Genomic DNA, 18,366 nt, shown 5'->3' on the forward strand with positions numbered 1-18,366 from the left:
GCGAAGAAGTATAACATAGCAAAGACGAGTGGGAAGCCGGAGGATTGGAAAACTTTTAAAGAGCAACAGAAGATAACTAAAAAGGTAATACGCGGAGAAAAAACGAGGTACGAAGATAAACTAGCCAAGAATATAAAGGAGGATAGTAAAAGCTTCTTTAGGTATGTGAAAAGGAAAAAAATAGTTAAGACCAAAATTGTGCCCTTGAAGACAGAAACGGGTGAATTTATTATGGGGAACAAGGAAATGGCAGACGAGTTGAACAGGTACTTTGGATCTGTCTTCACTAGGGAAGACACAAACAATCTGCCAGATATAATAGTGGCCAAAGGACCTAGGGTAATGGATGAACTGAAGGAAATTTATATTAGGCAGGAAATGGTCTTGGATGGGCTGTTGGGTCTGAAGGCTGATAAGTCCCCTGGACCTGATGGTCTGCATCCCAGGGTACTTAAGGAGGTGGCTCTAGAAATTGTGGACGCATTGGTAATCATTTTCCAATGTTCTATAGATTCAGGATCAGTTCCTGTGGATTGGAGGGTGGCTAATGTTGTCCCACTTTTCAAGAAAGGAGGGGGAGAGAAAACTGGAAATTATAGACCGGTTAGTCTGACGTCAGTGGTGGGAAAGATGCTGGAGTCAATTATAAAAGATGAAATTACAACACATTTGGATGGCAGTAACAGGATACGTCCGAATCAGCATAGATTTACGAAGGGGAGATCGTGCATGACTAATCTTTTGGAATTTTTTGAGGATGTAACTATGAAAATGGACAAGGGAGAGCCAGTGGATGTAGTGTACCTGGACTTTCAGAAAGCCTTTGATAAAGTCCCACATAGGAGATTAGTGGGCAAAATTAGGGCACATGGTATTGGGGGCAGAGTACTGACATGGATTGAAAATTAGCTGGCTGACAGGAAACAAAGAGTAGCGATTAACGGTCCCTTTCAGAATGGCAGGTGGTGACCAGTGGGGTACCGCAGGGTTCAGTGCTGGGACCGCAGCCGTTTACAATAGCAAATTTGCAGATGACACAAAGTTGGGTGGCAGTGTGAAATGTGAGGAGGATGTTATGAGAATTCAGGGTGACTTGGACAGGCTGGGTGAGTGGGCGGATACATGGCAGATGCAGTTTAATGTGGATAAATGTGAGGTTATCCACCTTGGTGGTAAGAACGGGAAGGCAGATTATTATCTAAATGGAGTCAAGTTAGGAAAAGGGGAAGTACGAGATCTAGGTATTCTTGTACATCAGTCACTGAAAGCAAGCATGCAGGCACAGCAGGCAGTGAAGAAAGCTAATGGCATGCTGGCCTTCATAACAAGGGGATTTGAGTATAGGAGCAAAGAGGTCCTTCTGCAGCTGTACAGGGCCCTGGTGAGACCACACCTGGAGTATTGTGTGCAGTTTTGGTCTCCAAATTTGAGGAAGGATATTCTTGCTATTGAGGGAGTGCAGAGTAGGTTCACAAGATTAATTCCCGGGATGGTGGGACTATCATATGTTGAAAGATTGGAGCGACTGGGCTTGTATACACTGGAATTTAGAAGGATGAGAGGGGATCTGATTGAAACATATAAGATTATTAAGGGATTGGACACGCTGGAGGCAGGAAGCATGTTCCCACTGATGGGTGAGTCCAGAACCAGAGGCCACAGTTTAAGAATAAGGGGTAGGCCATTTAGAACGGAGTCGAGGAAAAACTTTTTCACCCAGAGAGTGATGGATATGTGGAATGCTCTGCCCCAGAAGGCAGTGGAGGCCAAGTCTCTGGATGTTTTCAAGAAAGAGATGGATAGAGCTCTTAAAGATAGTGGAATCAAAGGTTATGGGGATAAGGCAGGAACTGGATACTGATAGTGGATGATCAGCCATGATCACAGTGAATGGCGGTGCTGGCTCGAAGGGCCAAATGACCTACTCCTGCACCTATTGTCTATTGTCTATAAATCTCATTATTTTTCAGATCTCTTTTCAAAGAGTTTTGTTCCGGTAACAACTATCCTGGCCTCTCTAGGTCAGCCTAATAGATGATACTTGGAACCATTCTAGAAAATACCATCTGCCCTCTCTCACAGACATTCACACCCTTTCTACTAGAGCTGGAAGTAATTCATGCAAGAGCTGAGCCAAAACCAGAGTCCAGGGAATTATGGAGTGACACGAAGCCTTTTACAATGGGTGGCTGGAGTTACCCGTCAAAGGCATTCAGGCCAGAATGTAGACGATCCGTGATATCAGCAGTTTGAAAGTATATAAAATCTTATCATCTTAAAATATTCCAACTATGCTGTTTTATACTGATAACTTCAGCAGTAAAAGGGTTAAAATGAACATTTATAAATGACTTTAACAAAAGTCAGTTTGGACCTCGAATTCTGTTCAGTATTTATATTTACCCACTGTATTTGTCACACAATTACTACATGCAGTATTTTTCCCCAATAGCCTTAAAAGTCCTGGGTTGTATTTGCTTTACAACCTTAAAATAGGATTAAATCAATGTTGTAGGGTATTTTACCCTTCTATGTGAATGTTATGTAACAAACAAATTCTTCAGTTGTGAGGTCACGGTTTAGCATCGCTGCCTGTCCCCATGCAAAACTGTGCTACGTCAGCTTCAGCAGGGGCTGTTGTTTTGATCTGTGTCAGGATCTGCAGTTGCCACCATTTAGTCTAGCAGCTGTGATCTCATAGTCAGTTCTTTCAAACAGAGGTACAGTACTGTAAGTAGCACTCTTCTGGCTACTGCAGAGAGTTGCTGTTTAATGAATGGAAGCAGTAGGTGGGAGAGTCTTCCAGGAGGTGCAAATACATTGGCAGATTAGTGAAGGATGTTGGTCAGGGAAGATATGTTCTTTTCTTTGGGTAAGAGGACAATGGAGACCTTACAGGAGTCCAGCCATGCTCTCCTGGCAGGAACTTTCCAAAGAGGAATAGTACTACCTGAGAGTTATCAGGATCTGGAACAAGAGAGGAGTTGAGGCTATTATAGAACAGACATGATCATATTGAATAGGGGGATAGCAGGAGAGGGCAAGTGGCCTAATTCTTTTCCTATTTTCTTGTGTTCTTGCTTTCAGTCTAACAATGACTGGAGTGTTGGGGGAAGCCTTTAATGCAGACAAATGTCTGTGCCCACTTTGTTTCCCCTTCTGGTCTAAAGGAAAGTAAGGTGAACTTGTCTCTCCTTAAATATAGAGTTTGGATGACTTCAGTAATGCAACAAGCAGCGAGATTTGCAGGAGATCAGTAGAAGAGCCAGAAATGATCCAAAGGCTAGCAAGCTAAAAAAAATGGCCATAACCTTGACCTTCACAGGTCAAGGATTGAGATTGGCTTTGAGGTCAAAGGACATACTGCTCAGAGTGAAGGTAAGTGTTAAATAGCAGACTTTCAAGGGAAATGACATGTGTAAGAGTTGGATGTTCAGTGACTTAAAAAAAAAACTAATTTTTCAGTTGTTGAGTTGAAAATCACGTTGGAGATGAATCTTGGGCATAGCACTGGTGTTGATGTAATTTTGGGGTTAGGTGTTCGTCTAAACCAGAGAGTAACTGTAAGGGCAAACCAAAATACTACCAAAATACTTCTGTCAAGAGTCAGATTTCCTCACCCTTAAATTAACTTGATCAGCATGAAATCAATGACTCAATCCACAACCTCAGCCGACTTGCTAATATGTGGATCTTGTCTTGGCCATTCTCCTGCATTTAGTTTTTATTCAGTGACAAGAATGCACAATAATTTTACTAAGCTATTTGGATAGCAAATCTGATTATGGCAAGCAATCAAATTTTACTCCAACTCTTTAGAGTCAAAGATAAAAATTAATTCTTGATCAGCCAATCGTTGAAAAATTCCAAAGAGTTCATGCAGAAAAAAAATCATACAAATTCTTTTCCATAAAGTGTTGGTCATGATACTCACAACCAAAACCCACTGAAAATAAAATAGTTTTAAATAATTCAAAAGACACATTAAATTTAAAATAATATACTTATCTAAAACACTAAGAAGTAGTAATTGGCACAGTGGTTTAGCCATTAGTCCTGCCATCTGAGGAATCTGGCTTCAGTCTTGACCTTTGAAGCTGTGTGTGTGGAGGCTGCATGTTCTCCCTGGATGCTCTGTTTGCTGGCCACATCTTAAAGGGAGATTGATTGATTAGTTAGCTGCTGCAAGTTAGCTGCGAGAGTCAGTAATTGGCAGAAGAATCAAAGGGATTTAAATAGAAATCACTTTTCTATTTCCCTACAATTATTGATCAATCTTGAGCATAAATAAGTATGAAATATAATGAAAAGCCCAAAGAAAAAATATGATGTGAGTTGCTCACAATCAAATCATCTTGCAAAATCAATTGCCATTTCAAGTTCAACTTCTGCAATTGTTTCTACCCTTTGATTCCAGCAGTTATTACTATGGGTGAGTAATAACCTTCAAGAACTTACCACAGATACTGCTCAACCAGCAGAATTCCTCCAGCAGATTTTTTTTACACCAGATTTCAGCATCTGCAAATCTCCAGTGTGTTCAAGAAAATAATCTACTTTAAAAGTGTGACCGAATTAAAAAGCTGGGGGAAAAGTCCCAAGAATTATTGATGGCATATCTATCTTCCCCCCCACCCCCACCACCTCAAATAGAGGAATTGACTTAGGGTTCATTTGCTATGCTCCTAAAATTTGCTGGAGAAGTCACAGAGGCTCTGATTTTCCAGGATACCTGTGAATCTACAGAAGCTTAAGTGACTAAGGAAGACATCTTTCAAGGAAATATCAGCCCCACAGACCTTAAAAATACACCAGGATGACAAGGGCCAACAGGGCCTGTATTGTGCTGTAGCACATACAGTAGTGTGTTACTGTATGGTTGACACAGCCTTTGCATACAGGGCTCTTCAGAGAAGGGTGTGTGGTATGGTGCAGATAACAGAACAATAGCAATGTTTTGTTTAGGAAACAGCTGCAGGATGAAGGGGGAGTGCACTCTGAGAAGAGACCAGCTCGCAGCCTATTTTTCCAGACTGTGGTTTTATTCAGTTAGGTCACTTCAATGTACAACAGCAGTTCCAATAGCAGAGTAACGAACAACTCTTTCACCTCAGGTAAGGTTATCATTGTTCAGCGTTTGCTAATTTGGGTAACAATTCTGATTGAACTTTTTTTGGTCATTACAATGTGACTTCATAAGTTTATGAGGTTTCCACACTGCCTCCAACCAGAGAGTAAAGATCACTGAGAAACAGTAATATGCCCTGTGCCAGCGACAATGTATCATACTTTACACTGTGAGCGTTCTGAAAGCTCAGATCATCAGAATCCCATTAGGAGTCCCATTAATAGTGAGCAAAGAGGCGAGCACGGTTGTTTTGGACTCTGCGATGCACCCATTTTTGTCTCCTCTTGATCTGATTTTGAGAATATGTGACAGTAATAAGAAAAACTAGACTTCCTTTGTCAATGCAATGCAAATGAGCATCACTGACGCTTTGGTAAAAAAGTATGGAAGAAATTATTTCTAAAAGAAATTGGCACTGTTTGTATTGCATGAATTTGTTGAATTCTTTTATAATAACTGCTGATTTATTTATGTTTAATGGAATTATTGTGAATATAATTCACTGTTAGAATTTAAAGTTTTCATAGCTTCCCTGTAGATATAGTGAACTATAATCTTATTTTATAATTAAAGATGCCACGCGTTACTTTCATTGGCATCTATTGCAGGGAAGCATTTCCACGGCTTACTTGCTCTGCTGAATTGTGATATTTCGTACATTGCACTACCTTGTTATAGTCTTGCACCTTTTCTGTGACTGTAACACTTTATTCTGCAGTCTGATTTTGTTTTCTCTTGTACTACCTCAATGCACTATTGTAATGAAATGGTCTGCATGGAAGATTATCACTGTACCTCAGCGCATGAAATAATCATAAATGAATTGAATTCCAACATATTCTGCTGATATTCCCACCCAAAAAAAAATCTAAGCAATATTACAAGATATTGTACTAAATGGTCTATGTGAAATGTTATCACTGTTTTTTGACAGTCCCTGCCCACTTACACTGGGGAATGATTCCACAATGGAGTCAATTACCCCACTCCATGGTAACCACAAATCTACCTCATGATTCCAGGCAGTTTATTCTATCCTGAAAGTATAAACTAGCGACTACTTTTTTGTGGTCGTTGAGCAGGGCACAACCCCATCTTCATCATCCTGGCCTGGTACTGCAGCCACTGGATTGGACCAGGAAAATTATGCCCTTTAAATCAACTGTACAAGGATTGATAACATTAGGCCTTGTTTATCTGGAGATTATCACACTGATGGATATGGGATTAACTGGATCCTTCACAGAAGAACAATTAAAATTCCATATGCATGTAATCAGCCAGGGAATAGAATTTGTGTTGTTTGTTTAACACACCATCGCAAGGGAAACTTCTAATCCTGGAGAAAATCAAATTCCATCCTTCTTTTCCACATGTATGCATTACCTTGAGTATCAAAGGTTCCATCTCTTCCAAACCCATATGATTATCAAAGGAAGCCAAAAGAAACTCAAAAACATCCCAGCTAATCTCTTGGAAATATATCCTCTACACCCCCCACTCCCGCCCCCATCAAGAGACCAAATACTTGTCCAGGAGATAACTCTGGCTCTGATTAACAGGGTGTCTGATGAACGGTCTTGGCCCAAAACATCGACTATTTATTCCTCTCCAAAGATGCCGCCTGACCTTCTGAGTTCTTCCAGAATTCTTGTGTGTTACCAGCATCTGCAGAATCTCTTGTGTTTCCTCTGGCTCTGATGGTTCCCTTTCTTTATTCACTATTCAAGCTGCTCAGATCTAAGTGCCCTTGAGAGAGTTTTGTTATGTGGCCTTCGTGAATCACTGCAGCCTTTTTAATTTGATAGCCGTTGCACAGCTGAATGGCTTGCTTGGCTGGAATCACTTGCAGGCAGGCAGGGATGATAAATTCAGTGAACCAACTGGATTAAGGCAACCTGATTGTTTCATGGAAAAGACTTGTTTTTTTATAATTTCAAGTAATAGTGATTTTTGGAAGGTTTGCTAGGCCTGGGAGGAGTGACACAGCAGTCTGTCCATCTCGGACTTTGCTTAAAAATGGTAGTGAATCTGCTGTGAGAAGGAAGATGGCAATACGCACTTATGTGTGACTTTGGACTTGCCGTCATTCAATCTCTGCTGGAAAATGGAGCCGCAAAGATCAAAGCAGTCTGGATACCTCTGTCCTTGCTGGCTGGTGTGTGTGAAGCTGAATGCATAGAAATCTCTTTGATAATACTTAGAGGCATTGAACGTGAAGTCAGTTTTCCAAGTATTGCCTTTGGTTCATCGACCCACGGAAACAGCTTTATTGGAATAAATGTACTTTTGCTGTGTATGTGACTTGTGCCAATAGAACTGACTCTGAATTCCCCCTCCCCCCCCCCCCCCCCCATTTACTGGGATTTTCTCTTTAACCTGGAAGGCCTGTTGTTCTGGTTTCCCCTGCTTCTTTGGCTGTAAGAAGGTTATTAGTAACTCTAATCAGTTGGTCTGACAGTCAGCACAAGTATTGTTCTCAGCATCTGCATTTGTGTGCTTTTTCCCTGCCCTTTCCATGTTTCACACACTGTTTCCAGTTGAAAGGATAGGGAGCAGTCACTTGGCTCCAAGGAGTTGCTAAGGCAATCTCAGAATCTCTCTATTATCAAAGGAAATTGGCTATTTTGCTGTGCTGGCCATCAAATACCTATCGATACTAAACACAATGGTCATCCCATCATCAACCTCATGCCGTGAGAGTACCACATCCACCACCCATTCAGTGATAACTCTCTAGTTGTAGATACGTTCCCCACCAGCCATGCCCATCCTAACTTTGTGTAGCTTAGTCAGATCTCCCCTCAGCGTCTCCACCCCAAAGAAACAAAACAACTTACACAGTCCCCCCTCTTAACTGAACTACTTCAATCCAGGCAGCACACACATGAATGCTCTCTGCACTGTCTCATCTTTAATCACATCCAGACCGTGCTGTGGTAACCAGAACTATATGCAGTACATTATTTGTTGCATAACCAGTGTTTTATAGAGATATATTATAATCTCCTTCATCTTAATTTTGTGCCCCAGCTAATGAAGGGAAGTATTCAGTATGCTATTTAATTCACCTTGTGTACCTTTTCTGCTCCTTTCAGGGATGCTTGGACATGTATACCAAGGGCCCTCTGTTTCTTAATGATCCTACCATTCTTTGTGTATATCCTAATCTATAAATTCTCCCACAAAATCTTACACCTGCCATGCTTCTTATCTTACCAATGGATCAATATAGTTTAGTAGTGAAAATTAATCTCTTCACTACACACACCAGCAATTTTCATGTTATAATTAAAATTACTCAACATGCCTACTACTTTCATTCATATATTATAACAAATAGCAAGGATCCCTCAACCGGTCCCTATAGCACACCTCAGGTGAGAGGCGTTCATTCACAAAATTATTCCTTCAGCATCACCCTCTGCTTCCCAACACCAGTTTCCCAAATTGCCATGAATCCCATAGGTTCTTAACCTTTGGACCAGTCTGATCACATGGGGACCCTAGACTAAGACCTCACCAAAGTCTATAGAGAATTTATTAACATGCTACTCCCATCAACACAATTCAATACTCAATGAAATTAGACAAGGTTAACTTAGAGTCTTTACAAAGCCCTGCTGACCATCTGTGATTTCTCCAACTGCCAAGTAATCTGGATTTTTTCCATTTGTTTCTCAATCACAGCTGGTAGACCCATGGGCTTGTAGTTACCTGGCTGATCGCTACTGTCACACACGTGTGCATACATGTACTTACGCATCTCACAGTAAACTCAACTCTGACTTTGACCAGACTGTCCTTCTCGAACAGAACAACCACATTTGCTGACTTCAAGCCATTTGGCTGCAATAATGTGGCCAGTGATTATGGGAATATCTCTGTCAGAGCCACAGCAATCTCCTCCCTTGTTTCCCACTCATCTCATGGGTCCTGGAGATTTATGCACCTCTAAGCTGACTAAGATATCCAATACAACCTCTTTTCTTCTGTCAGTCCTAAGAGAGGCTGTGCAGAATAGTACCACATTCTTTTAATATGAACTCAGGTAATGTTGATTAGGTATATTGCAATTATATGCAATACATTTTCAAAGGTTTTGAAAGGACTGGAGCATTTCAAGGCATCTAATCCGCACATGTTTGGCCTTACTCTGGCAAATGGTGTAATGTCTAATAGTGTTTTATTCTATCTTCAGTGATAGAAATCCAGAACATGGCAGCTGTTGCCTCTTTGCTTTTGATGAGTGTTGTAAAATGTCACCGAATAGTGTTTATTTAGGTGTCTGTTCAAATGTATCTATTGGTGTGAGTGAAGGTGAAATAGGAATCCATAATCTACTTTTCTCCACCATTCCAGTTTGTGGCCTGCCTGAATCCAAATAAAGCTATTATGCACATTACAGCCTTCAAAACAAACTACGTTTTAATATACAACCCTCTGAAGCTTTCAGTTGTTGACCTATGCCAAACTACAGCCCAGTCATAGCAGAATTGCTTTCTTTCGGGGATTTGAACCAGGGTTGTCTTCCAGCAGCATTTTACCTGATTGCAATTTGTACACCTCATCAGACTGCCAGCAATAGAGCAAGATCAGAGGCAGGTTCATGTGTCTGCCGAATGGAACGTGTGAGTCTGCAGATGCTGGGGGATGCGTCTGTAGATACGGCACTGTAACTCAGAAAATGCATCTACACATCTCTTTTAATGGCAGCAGGTAAACTTCCATATCAGCCTTCATCCTGCTCTGTGTTTGCAATTTTAAGAACAGCAATAGAGAAAGCAATTGAAGATGATGCAGATACTGGAATAGACTGCAAATTTTTATTTGATTTATTTCAGACATCCCACCCTGCAAAAATCCATTTCAGGGAGGTAGCACCATCATTTCAGGGAGGTAGCACCCCCGCCCCCTGCAACCCCATAACCCCATATCCCTTCCACCCTGGGTTGACCTCCAAGGGTGTATGTAATACTTCGTTTAGTGACTTTTGTCTAATCTGTAAACCAAGTTGGGTATATGCAGAAAATGTGGGATTAAAATATGTACTTATATTATCATGTTTATTCTATTACAATTTTAAGCAAGTCTACCAGGGAGTTTGGCCTCATCACGTAGGACATCAATAGCGTAACTCCTTAGCAGCCAGCCAGCTAGTTTAAATAACGTTAGCTATGCTAATGAATGAATGACACCTGATAAACTCACCTCAACATGTTTTTTACATTTTAACCCACCACGGCAATAGAAAAGTCACTGTTGCAAACAGTGCAGCCAGTAACACTGTCATTATTTTTGAAGTCGACTGTAAGGCCCGCCCACAGAGAAAACTGATTGGTCTCCCTTCGTGCTAAGTAAACCTATCAGGATGCTCGCTCTCCCTCTCCCTCTCAAAAAAATCAATTTCCGGGATATTGTATATAATTTCCGGGCATCAGGGAGCCGCTATCAATATGCGGGAGACCCCCGGAACTTCCGGGAGAGGTAGGATGTCTGTTTATTTTGAGATACAACGCAGAACAGGCCCTTCCAGCCCAACAAGCCGCATTGCCCAGCAACGCACCTATTTAACCTGGCAAAATCAAGGGACAATTTACAATGACTAACCAGTATGTCTTTGGCCTGTGGGAGGAAACCAGTGCTCCCAGTGGAAACCCACGTGTTCACATTCTTCCGAATGTATAAGCTCCTTCCAGACGACGTTGATGCCCCGAATTGTAATAACGTCTTGCTAACTACTAGACAGTGGTTGATGATGTGAAGATCTCTCATAGCCACTTATGGTTTTTTGTCCATATTTAAAGCTAATCCTGTGTTTTCCAACAGCAAGCTGACTGTATCATTACAAGATTCTAACTTGTATTAAGCACCATCTCAGCTTATTAATAAGATGCAGTTGGTCCACTTTTTAAATAGCATTGATTGAAGTGCTGAGTGCCCACTATCAATGAGTAGCAGCCTACTGTTAACGGAAGGGGAAAAATCTGGGATTATTATGAACAGAATGACAAATGAATAAAAGGATACTTTTGAACATAGAACATCAATGTACAGAGCAGGCCCTTCGGTCCTCGATATTGTGCAAACCTTATAACCTACTCTAAGATCAATCAAACTCTTCCCTCCCACATAGCCCTCCATGTTTCTATCATCCATGTGCCTATTTAAGAGTATCTGAAATGACTTAAATGTATCTGCCTCTGCCACCACTCTTGCCAAGGCGTTTCACAAATCCACAACTCTTTGGGTAAAAAACCTACCTCTGTCATCCCCCTATGTACTTTCCTCCAACCACCTTAAAATTATCCCCCCTTCATATTCGTCATTTCTGTCCCAGGAAAATGTCTACGGCTATCTGCTCAAGTTATGCCTCTTATCATCTTGTACACCTCTATCAAGCCACTTCTCATTCTCCTTCACTCCAAAGAGAAAAGCCCTGGCTTGTTCAACCTATTGTCATAAAATAAGACTGAAGTTCAATTAATATCCTGAGGAGTGTAATAAGCAAAGATTCGGTGGGGGAGCGGGCTTGTTACTTGAGAAGTGGTTAAGCAGACCAGGTCTATATTCTTGAGAGGAATGGGAGGCAATTTCATTGAAATATCCTTAACCTTATTAAAGTGCTTGACTGGGTGGATATTTCCTCTAAATAGGGTGTTTAGAACTAGGAGTCACAGCTTCAAAATCAAGATACGCTCAAGACTGAGAGAAATAAAAGTTGTTTGCTCTGACAGAAGAGAATCCTTGGAAATCTCTACCCAAAATGGCTGTGGAGCATTTGTTATGGAATATGTTCAGGACAGATATCAATAGATGTTTGACTGAGGGAAACTGAAGGATACTGGGTCTAGTGCATGAGGATAGGTATATGGACAGGAAAGGAATGGAGGGTTATGGGCTGAGTGCAGGTCGGTGGGACTAGGTGAGAGTAAGCGTTCAGCATGGACTAGAAGGGCCGAGATAGCCTGTTTCTGTGCTGTAATTGTTATGTGGTTATATAATAGCAACCTGATAAAAGCTTAGCCAAGATCTGAATGAACAGAGGATCAGACACTTGGGAACAAATGCCCTACTACTGCTTATACGCATTTCTCATGTTCTTATGTTATCAGCATGAGTCACAGAGCAGTATCTCCATCCTCCCACAAACGTGATATTGACTTTTCCCCTTGTACCAAATCAGTGCGATGATGTAATGAGATGATCTGTACGGATAGTATGCAAGCAAAGTTTTATTCACTATACCTTGGTACATGTGACAATAATAAACCAATTTTGGCCAATTTATTTTATTTTCCTTTATCTCACATTTTTTGTGTCAGTCATAAAAAAAATCAATTGACCAATATGTCTCTAGTTATCCATTCTCTGTAAAAAAAAGTGATTTGCTGATTTTACTCCCAAGTTTCCTTTTAAGATTAAATCCTTTACTTTCAGGTTTTCCCAATAGAGGAAACAGATTATGGAATTTGTTAGCCTTACAAACTCAACAGAATACAAACCAAGTTTGGTGAATAGGCACTGTAATCCTTCAAAACCAATACATCATCCTGAAGATCAGAATCCAAACCTAATCTCATGAGTGGTGGAGCAGGCACGAGGGTCTTCTGCTTCTATTTCATGTGAACATGACTATTATAATGGAAGAGAGTGATAAAAACCACAGAAGAAGCATTAGTTAACTTTAAGATCCATGAAATTGAAGGGAGCCTCAGGAAATGGTTGGAGAATCTGCTTGCTTGTACAAGCCAGTGAGCCAGGATTATAAGGATGTTCATTTATTCATGCAGTTTGTCAAGAAGCAGGCCTCGAGAATAGTGTTGGAGATTAACATTATAAGACCATAAGACATAGGAGCAGAATTAGGCCATTTGGCCCATTGAGTCTGCTCCGCCATTCAATCATGGCTGATCCTCGTTTTTTCCCTCTCCTCAGCTCCACTCCCTTGCCCTCTCCCCTTAACATTTAATGCCATGACCAATCAAGAACCTATCAATCTCCACCTTAAATATATCCAACAACCTGGCCTCCACAGCTACCTTTGGCTAAAGGAATTTCTCTGCATCTTTGTTTTAAATGGATGCCCCTCTATCCTAAGGCTGTGCCATCTTGTCCTCGAATCCCCCACCATGGAAAACATGGCCTTTCAACATTCAAAGGGTTTCAAAGAATTTCAAACCTTTCATTCCCAGAATCATCATTGTGAACCTCCTCTGAACTCTCTCCAATGCCAGCACATCTTTTTTTAGATAAGCAGCCCAAAACTGTTCACAGTACTCAAGGTGAGGCCCTACCAGTGCCTTATAAAGCATCAGTATTGCCTCACTGCTCTTGTATTCTAGACCTCTTGAAATGAATGCTAACAGTGTATTTGCCTTCCTCACCACCAACTCAACCTGCAAGTTGACCTTTAGGGTGTTCTGCACAAGGGCTCCCAAGTTCCTTTGCATCTCAGATTTTTGGATTTTCTTCCTGTTTAAAAAATAGTCTGCACACTTACAGTATATCTTCTACGAAAGTGCATGACCACGCATTTTCCAACGTTGTATTTCATTAACCAATTACTTGCCCATTCTCCTAATCTGTCTAAGTCCTTCTACAGCCTTCCTGTTTCCTCAACATTACCCACCCCTCCACCAATCTTTGTATCATGTGCAAACTTGGTAACAAAGCCAACTATTCCAACATCTAAACCATTGATATACAGCATAAAAAGAAGCAGTCCTTATCAGGTGAGGCAGTCAATCTCAGAGATAAGAATGGCAGATGGAAATGCTGGTAGATAAATGAACTGAACATGGGGATTTGGACTTGATGGCTCTACATTATTTACACACTGCAGTTATGTACTACAGTTAGATATCACAGGAATACGGTATTCAATTTCAGGCATCTTATTTTTATAAGTTAACAGTAGATCTACAATGGAATCAATAGGAAAATGGTTCCATTGGAAGAGAGGCCTCAGCATACGAACAGCAGCTGGGATAGTACAATTTTGTGTCATTTCTATGATGTTAAAAAATTAGATAATGAACTTTCTGTAGCCTTGAGCAACACAATCTTGGCTGCTGTGCAGACCATGACCTATACTCGACCTGACACCTCTAAAATCGGAGAAAACAGCTTTTGGTGTGACACAACCTCTGTTCCACCAAGGTTACGTTGCCCCCGATACTAACTCACTGGAAGCAGATTCAACTTCATCTTGACATACATCTGGATTTCAAATTCTACTCCATGACTTTCCCAACAACTTTCACACAACTGTGTTACTTTCTCTGCCTGGATTGTGCTCTGCTTCCATTTGTTATGGTTTCATGCTGAACTCTGTTTTAAGTTACCAGGTGTGTGATTCATAGGGGTTACTGAAACACATTTGGTAAAAAGATAATAGTCTTCTCAACACTATAAGAATACAATGGAATTATTTGAAATATGTGAAAACTCACTTTAGTACACAGACCCCACCCTTCCACAGTCAAAATGGAGTATATAGGACTTTATAATCTCCTGTGTATAATATCCACATAATTTCTCAACAATGGGGCAGATCATTCTTTCTAATGGCACACTGATTTTCTAAACTATGCACTTGCTAAGCATGCTTAATTCATTTGTGCATGGGTATCACAATTTCTGAAATCTCTCCTGGGCTTTGTAAGGTGCACCTGCATTGGAACACTGGAAGTGCGCAGTTTTGTGGGTGAAGCACTCTTGCAAGACTTATTTGCACACCTGCCACCTGTTCAAGGTCATGCAGCTGAAGAGTTATCACAGTTAATCACTACCTGCTGTTATCCTCTTAGACCTGTTTTCATTCCAGCAAGATAGTTGGTCAGATCCTGTTTAAAAAGATGGTAATCAGCACAAGTGAGATGTTCTCACCGAAAACGTTTCATGCCATCCTGGCACCAGCTGAACGGTTGCAAAAACTCGTGATGCTGGATGAAGCATTTTAAAATCCTCACGGACCTAGTGTACATATTAGCAATTGGATAGCAAGTGGTTGGGGAAGTTGACACTGGCTTCGCTCTATTTATACTTTGTCTTCTGTTGTTTGTGAGTGAGCACTTGATATTCAGTGATAATAAAGGTAAATACTGTATATAATTTAGCACCACATTGAATATTCATGTGAGTCATTGTTTTCAGTGATGAGCCAGGTTAAATCTAATTATAGGAGCAGATTTACTGATGAATCTAGTGCTAAGTGCATAGCTCTCAAAACAACCAAATACAAGTTTGTCATCATTAGTGCAGCAGCAAAAGTTTTACTGAGAGTTAAATGAGTTTATTTTCCTTTCCTCGATCTTTTATGAATATGCACAAAGGGTTATAATTTCACATTTATCATGAAGTGCTTTGAACGGGTGCTAATACCACATATCAAAATCTCCAACCCTGTCACATAGAACTCACACCAATCTGTGTCCACTCTACGACAAGACTCATTCTTTTTCCTTAAAAGGTCCATAATTATTGGTATTAATATATTAATCAATGCTAATCCCTGTTTAGAAACTACCATGGCATGAGACACGAGAGAATATTTTAGAAGATTCGTGCATTAGCTCTCAAAAAGGTTCGCCACTCCTGGCTTATAGGGAAAGCAGAATCTACTTTAAAGCTCTTTACTCACCATCAATAACCCATTTGTATTTCAATGGTTGATATTCTACAGGATTATAAATTGAATTTATCTTTTGTCTTTGATCTATAATTTCTCCATTATGAACAAATTCACATCTGTAAATTTCTCTTCATGGAGCGGGTAAAGTTAAAACGAGAGGCTGGTGGCTCTGCGGTAACTCCCTCTCAGCAAGTGTATAGACCAGCAGTTAGAATTCACACTCACATGCTTTGCTGAAGGCACACAAGACAGGTGGTGGTAGGGGGGTGTTATTCTGAATCTAGGAAAATGACCAGTGGTCTGCTAGGATCAGTATTGGGACCCACAGTGATTGCAATGTAAATTAATGATTTGGATGAAAATGGACTTTTATGATTGCATATGACATGGAAATTGGTGGAGTTGTGGATATCAAAGTAGGTTATCAAATGCCACAGCAGGATTTAAAACAATAGAAAATCTGGGCACAGAAACAAGGAGGAATCACTAAGGACTGTTACCACATGGTACATACCCTCTTCTCATTACTACCATCAGGGAGGAGGTGCAGGGGCATGATGACACATATTCAGCATTTTAGAAACAGCTACTTTCCGTCCACCACCAGGTTTCTGAACTGTTCATGACACTACCTCATTACTCTATTGTTTAATTATTCATATCAGGCAATGATAATAAACCAATGTGTGAGGTGATGCATTTTGGGGGTGTTCAAATGCAGGGAAATCCTGGAGTGCCAGGCCATAAGTGGAGGTGCTAAAGTCACTGGAGCATGGACGCAAAAAATTCTGTTGTATCAGTTCCCAAAATGGAAATAAATTCTGAAGAACTAGTCTAATCTTGTCTGAGGAATATTAGCAATCATAAAGTCTGCTTATCATCAATGAAAATGAAATGGAAATCTGGCACAAGTGCAGGTGATCCAGCAGACAGTGAAGGTTCAATCAGAAGAAATCACACTTGCCCTCAGAAAAGGATCTCATAAGACTGTCATTACAAAAGAAGGTATTAGGACACATCTAACTGACTGAATTATTGAGGGTATCATCACATTTCAAGCTATTTTTAAAACAATAGTGCACACACATATATTTCAGCTGAACAAATAGAAAAACATCCTTTGGATAAATATTAGTGTGATCCTATACAGGCGGAAGCTCCATCCATGAGGGAATTTGAATTAAGAGATATGCTTTTACAAATTACTTTCAATGAGTTCCAAAACAGTTTACTATGAATAGAGTGTGATCGCTCTGTTCATATTCATTGTTTGGGGAATTTCAGTGCTGGAGGACATGTTACATATGGGAATAACAGGACGTACCAGGTTGCGTCCCATGTGGAAGACTCAGTCATGAAGTCATCACAAGCCTCACTAATGACTAACTGTCTTGGATTACTGATAGGCTCTGACAGGGTGGATCCCAGCCAGAGCCACAGGTTCCTTTGCCTCCGTACACAGGCCTTTCAGACGGGCCTCAATAGGCCATGTCCTTCTCCACGTCGGAGCACAGCTCACTGCCAGGAATACATTCCCAACAGGTCATCCAGAGGAGCTGCACTGCACTGCAGTTGGGCACAGAACACGAGTGGAGGTGGACACAGAGAAACCAGATCTTCTCTCCTCAGGCCAGGGAGACTGCCATTTACATGAAGTTCCATCTGTGTAAGAGTGAAACCAGCCAGGGCTTGCTCTCTTCTCCCTGCTGCAATCAGGAAGAAGGTACAGGAGCCACACCGCCAGGTTCAGTAACAGTTATTATCGAAGTATCTGTATGTCACCATATACTACCTTGAGATTAATTTTCTTCCAGGCACTTACAGGAAAATAAAGAAATAGAATAAATTTGCAGAAGGTTCAAAGTAAATTTTAGTATCAAAGTACATATATGTCACCACACACAACACCGAGATTCATTTCCCTTTGGGCATACTCAGCAAATTTATAGAATAGTAACTATGAAAGATCAGCCAGAGTGCAAAAGACAACAAACTGTGCAATTGCAGATACAAATAAATAGCAATAAATAAAAAGAACATGAAACAAAAAGATAAACAGTCTTTAAAGTGAGATTATTGGTTGTGGGAACATCTCAATGGATGGGCAAGTGAGTGTAGTTAACCCCCAATTCCCCATATTTTTAGTTAACTAGTTTATTTATGGTTAAAAAACTGTAAATAACAAAAACTGGCAAACAACCAATGTGCAAAAGAAGACAAATCATGCAAATAATAAAGAAAAAAAATGTAAATAAATAATACAGAGAACATGAGTTGTAGAGTCCAGGAAAGTGAGTCCGTAAATTGTGGAGTCAGTTGCCTCACTTTCCCTTGTACAACTTCCAATAGATGTATTACTGTAATGTGTAACGGTTACTGTGCAATGCCAGCAAGTATTAACAGCTATTGTGAATGTTACAGCCCAGTTCCTGTGTTCAAGGACTACAGCAGCTGCTGTGTTCATTTCCTACCGAGAGCAGTCTTGTAATCAACAGGAACCGTCAAGCCGGCTCTTGCTGACCGGGAGCTTGTGCACACAAAGTGACCCTCCTGCTTTCTGAACACACATCTCATGCGCCTTAATCTCTCAGCTACTTAACGC

General features: G+C 40.7%; 1 protein-coding gene across 4 annotated transcripts in view; it reads left to right on the top strand.

Moving 5' to 3' along the window:
- Positions 1-18,366, top strand: part of jcada (junctional cadherin 5 associated a) — a 198,197-nt gene that overhangs the window by 20,334 nt on the left and 159,497 nt on the right. For 2 of the 4 annotated variants that reach the window (XM_072253915.1, XM_072253919.1), the window contains exon 1: positions 5,019-5,114. The exons of 1 other annotated variant lie outside the window; for it this stretch is intronic. The gene's annotated coding sequence lies outside the window, so the exon portion shown is untranslated. Of the gene's footprint in view, positions 1-5,018; positions 5,115-18,366 lie in introns of those variants that run through there. One more of the 4 variants, XM_072253916.1, reaches the window with a different exon arrangement.

This window comes from Mobula birostris, chromosome 3 (assembly GCF_030028105.1).
Source record: "Mobula birostris isolate sMobBir1 chromosome 3, sMobBir1.hap1, whole genome shotgun sequence".
Taxonomy (NCBI): domain Eukaryota; kingdom Metazoa; phylum Chordata; class Chondrichthyes; order Myliobatiformes; family Myliobatidae; genus Mobula; species Mobula birostris.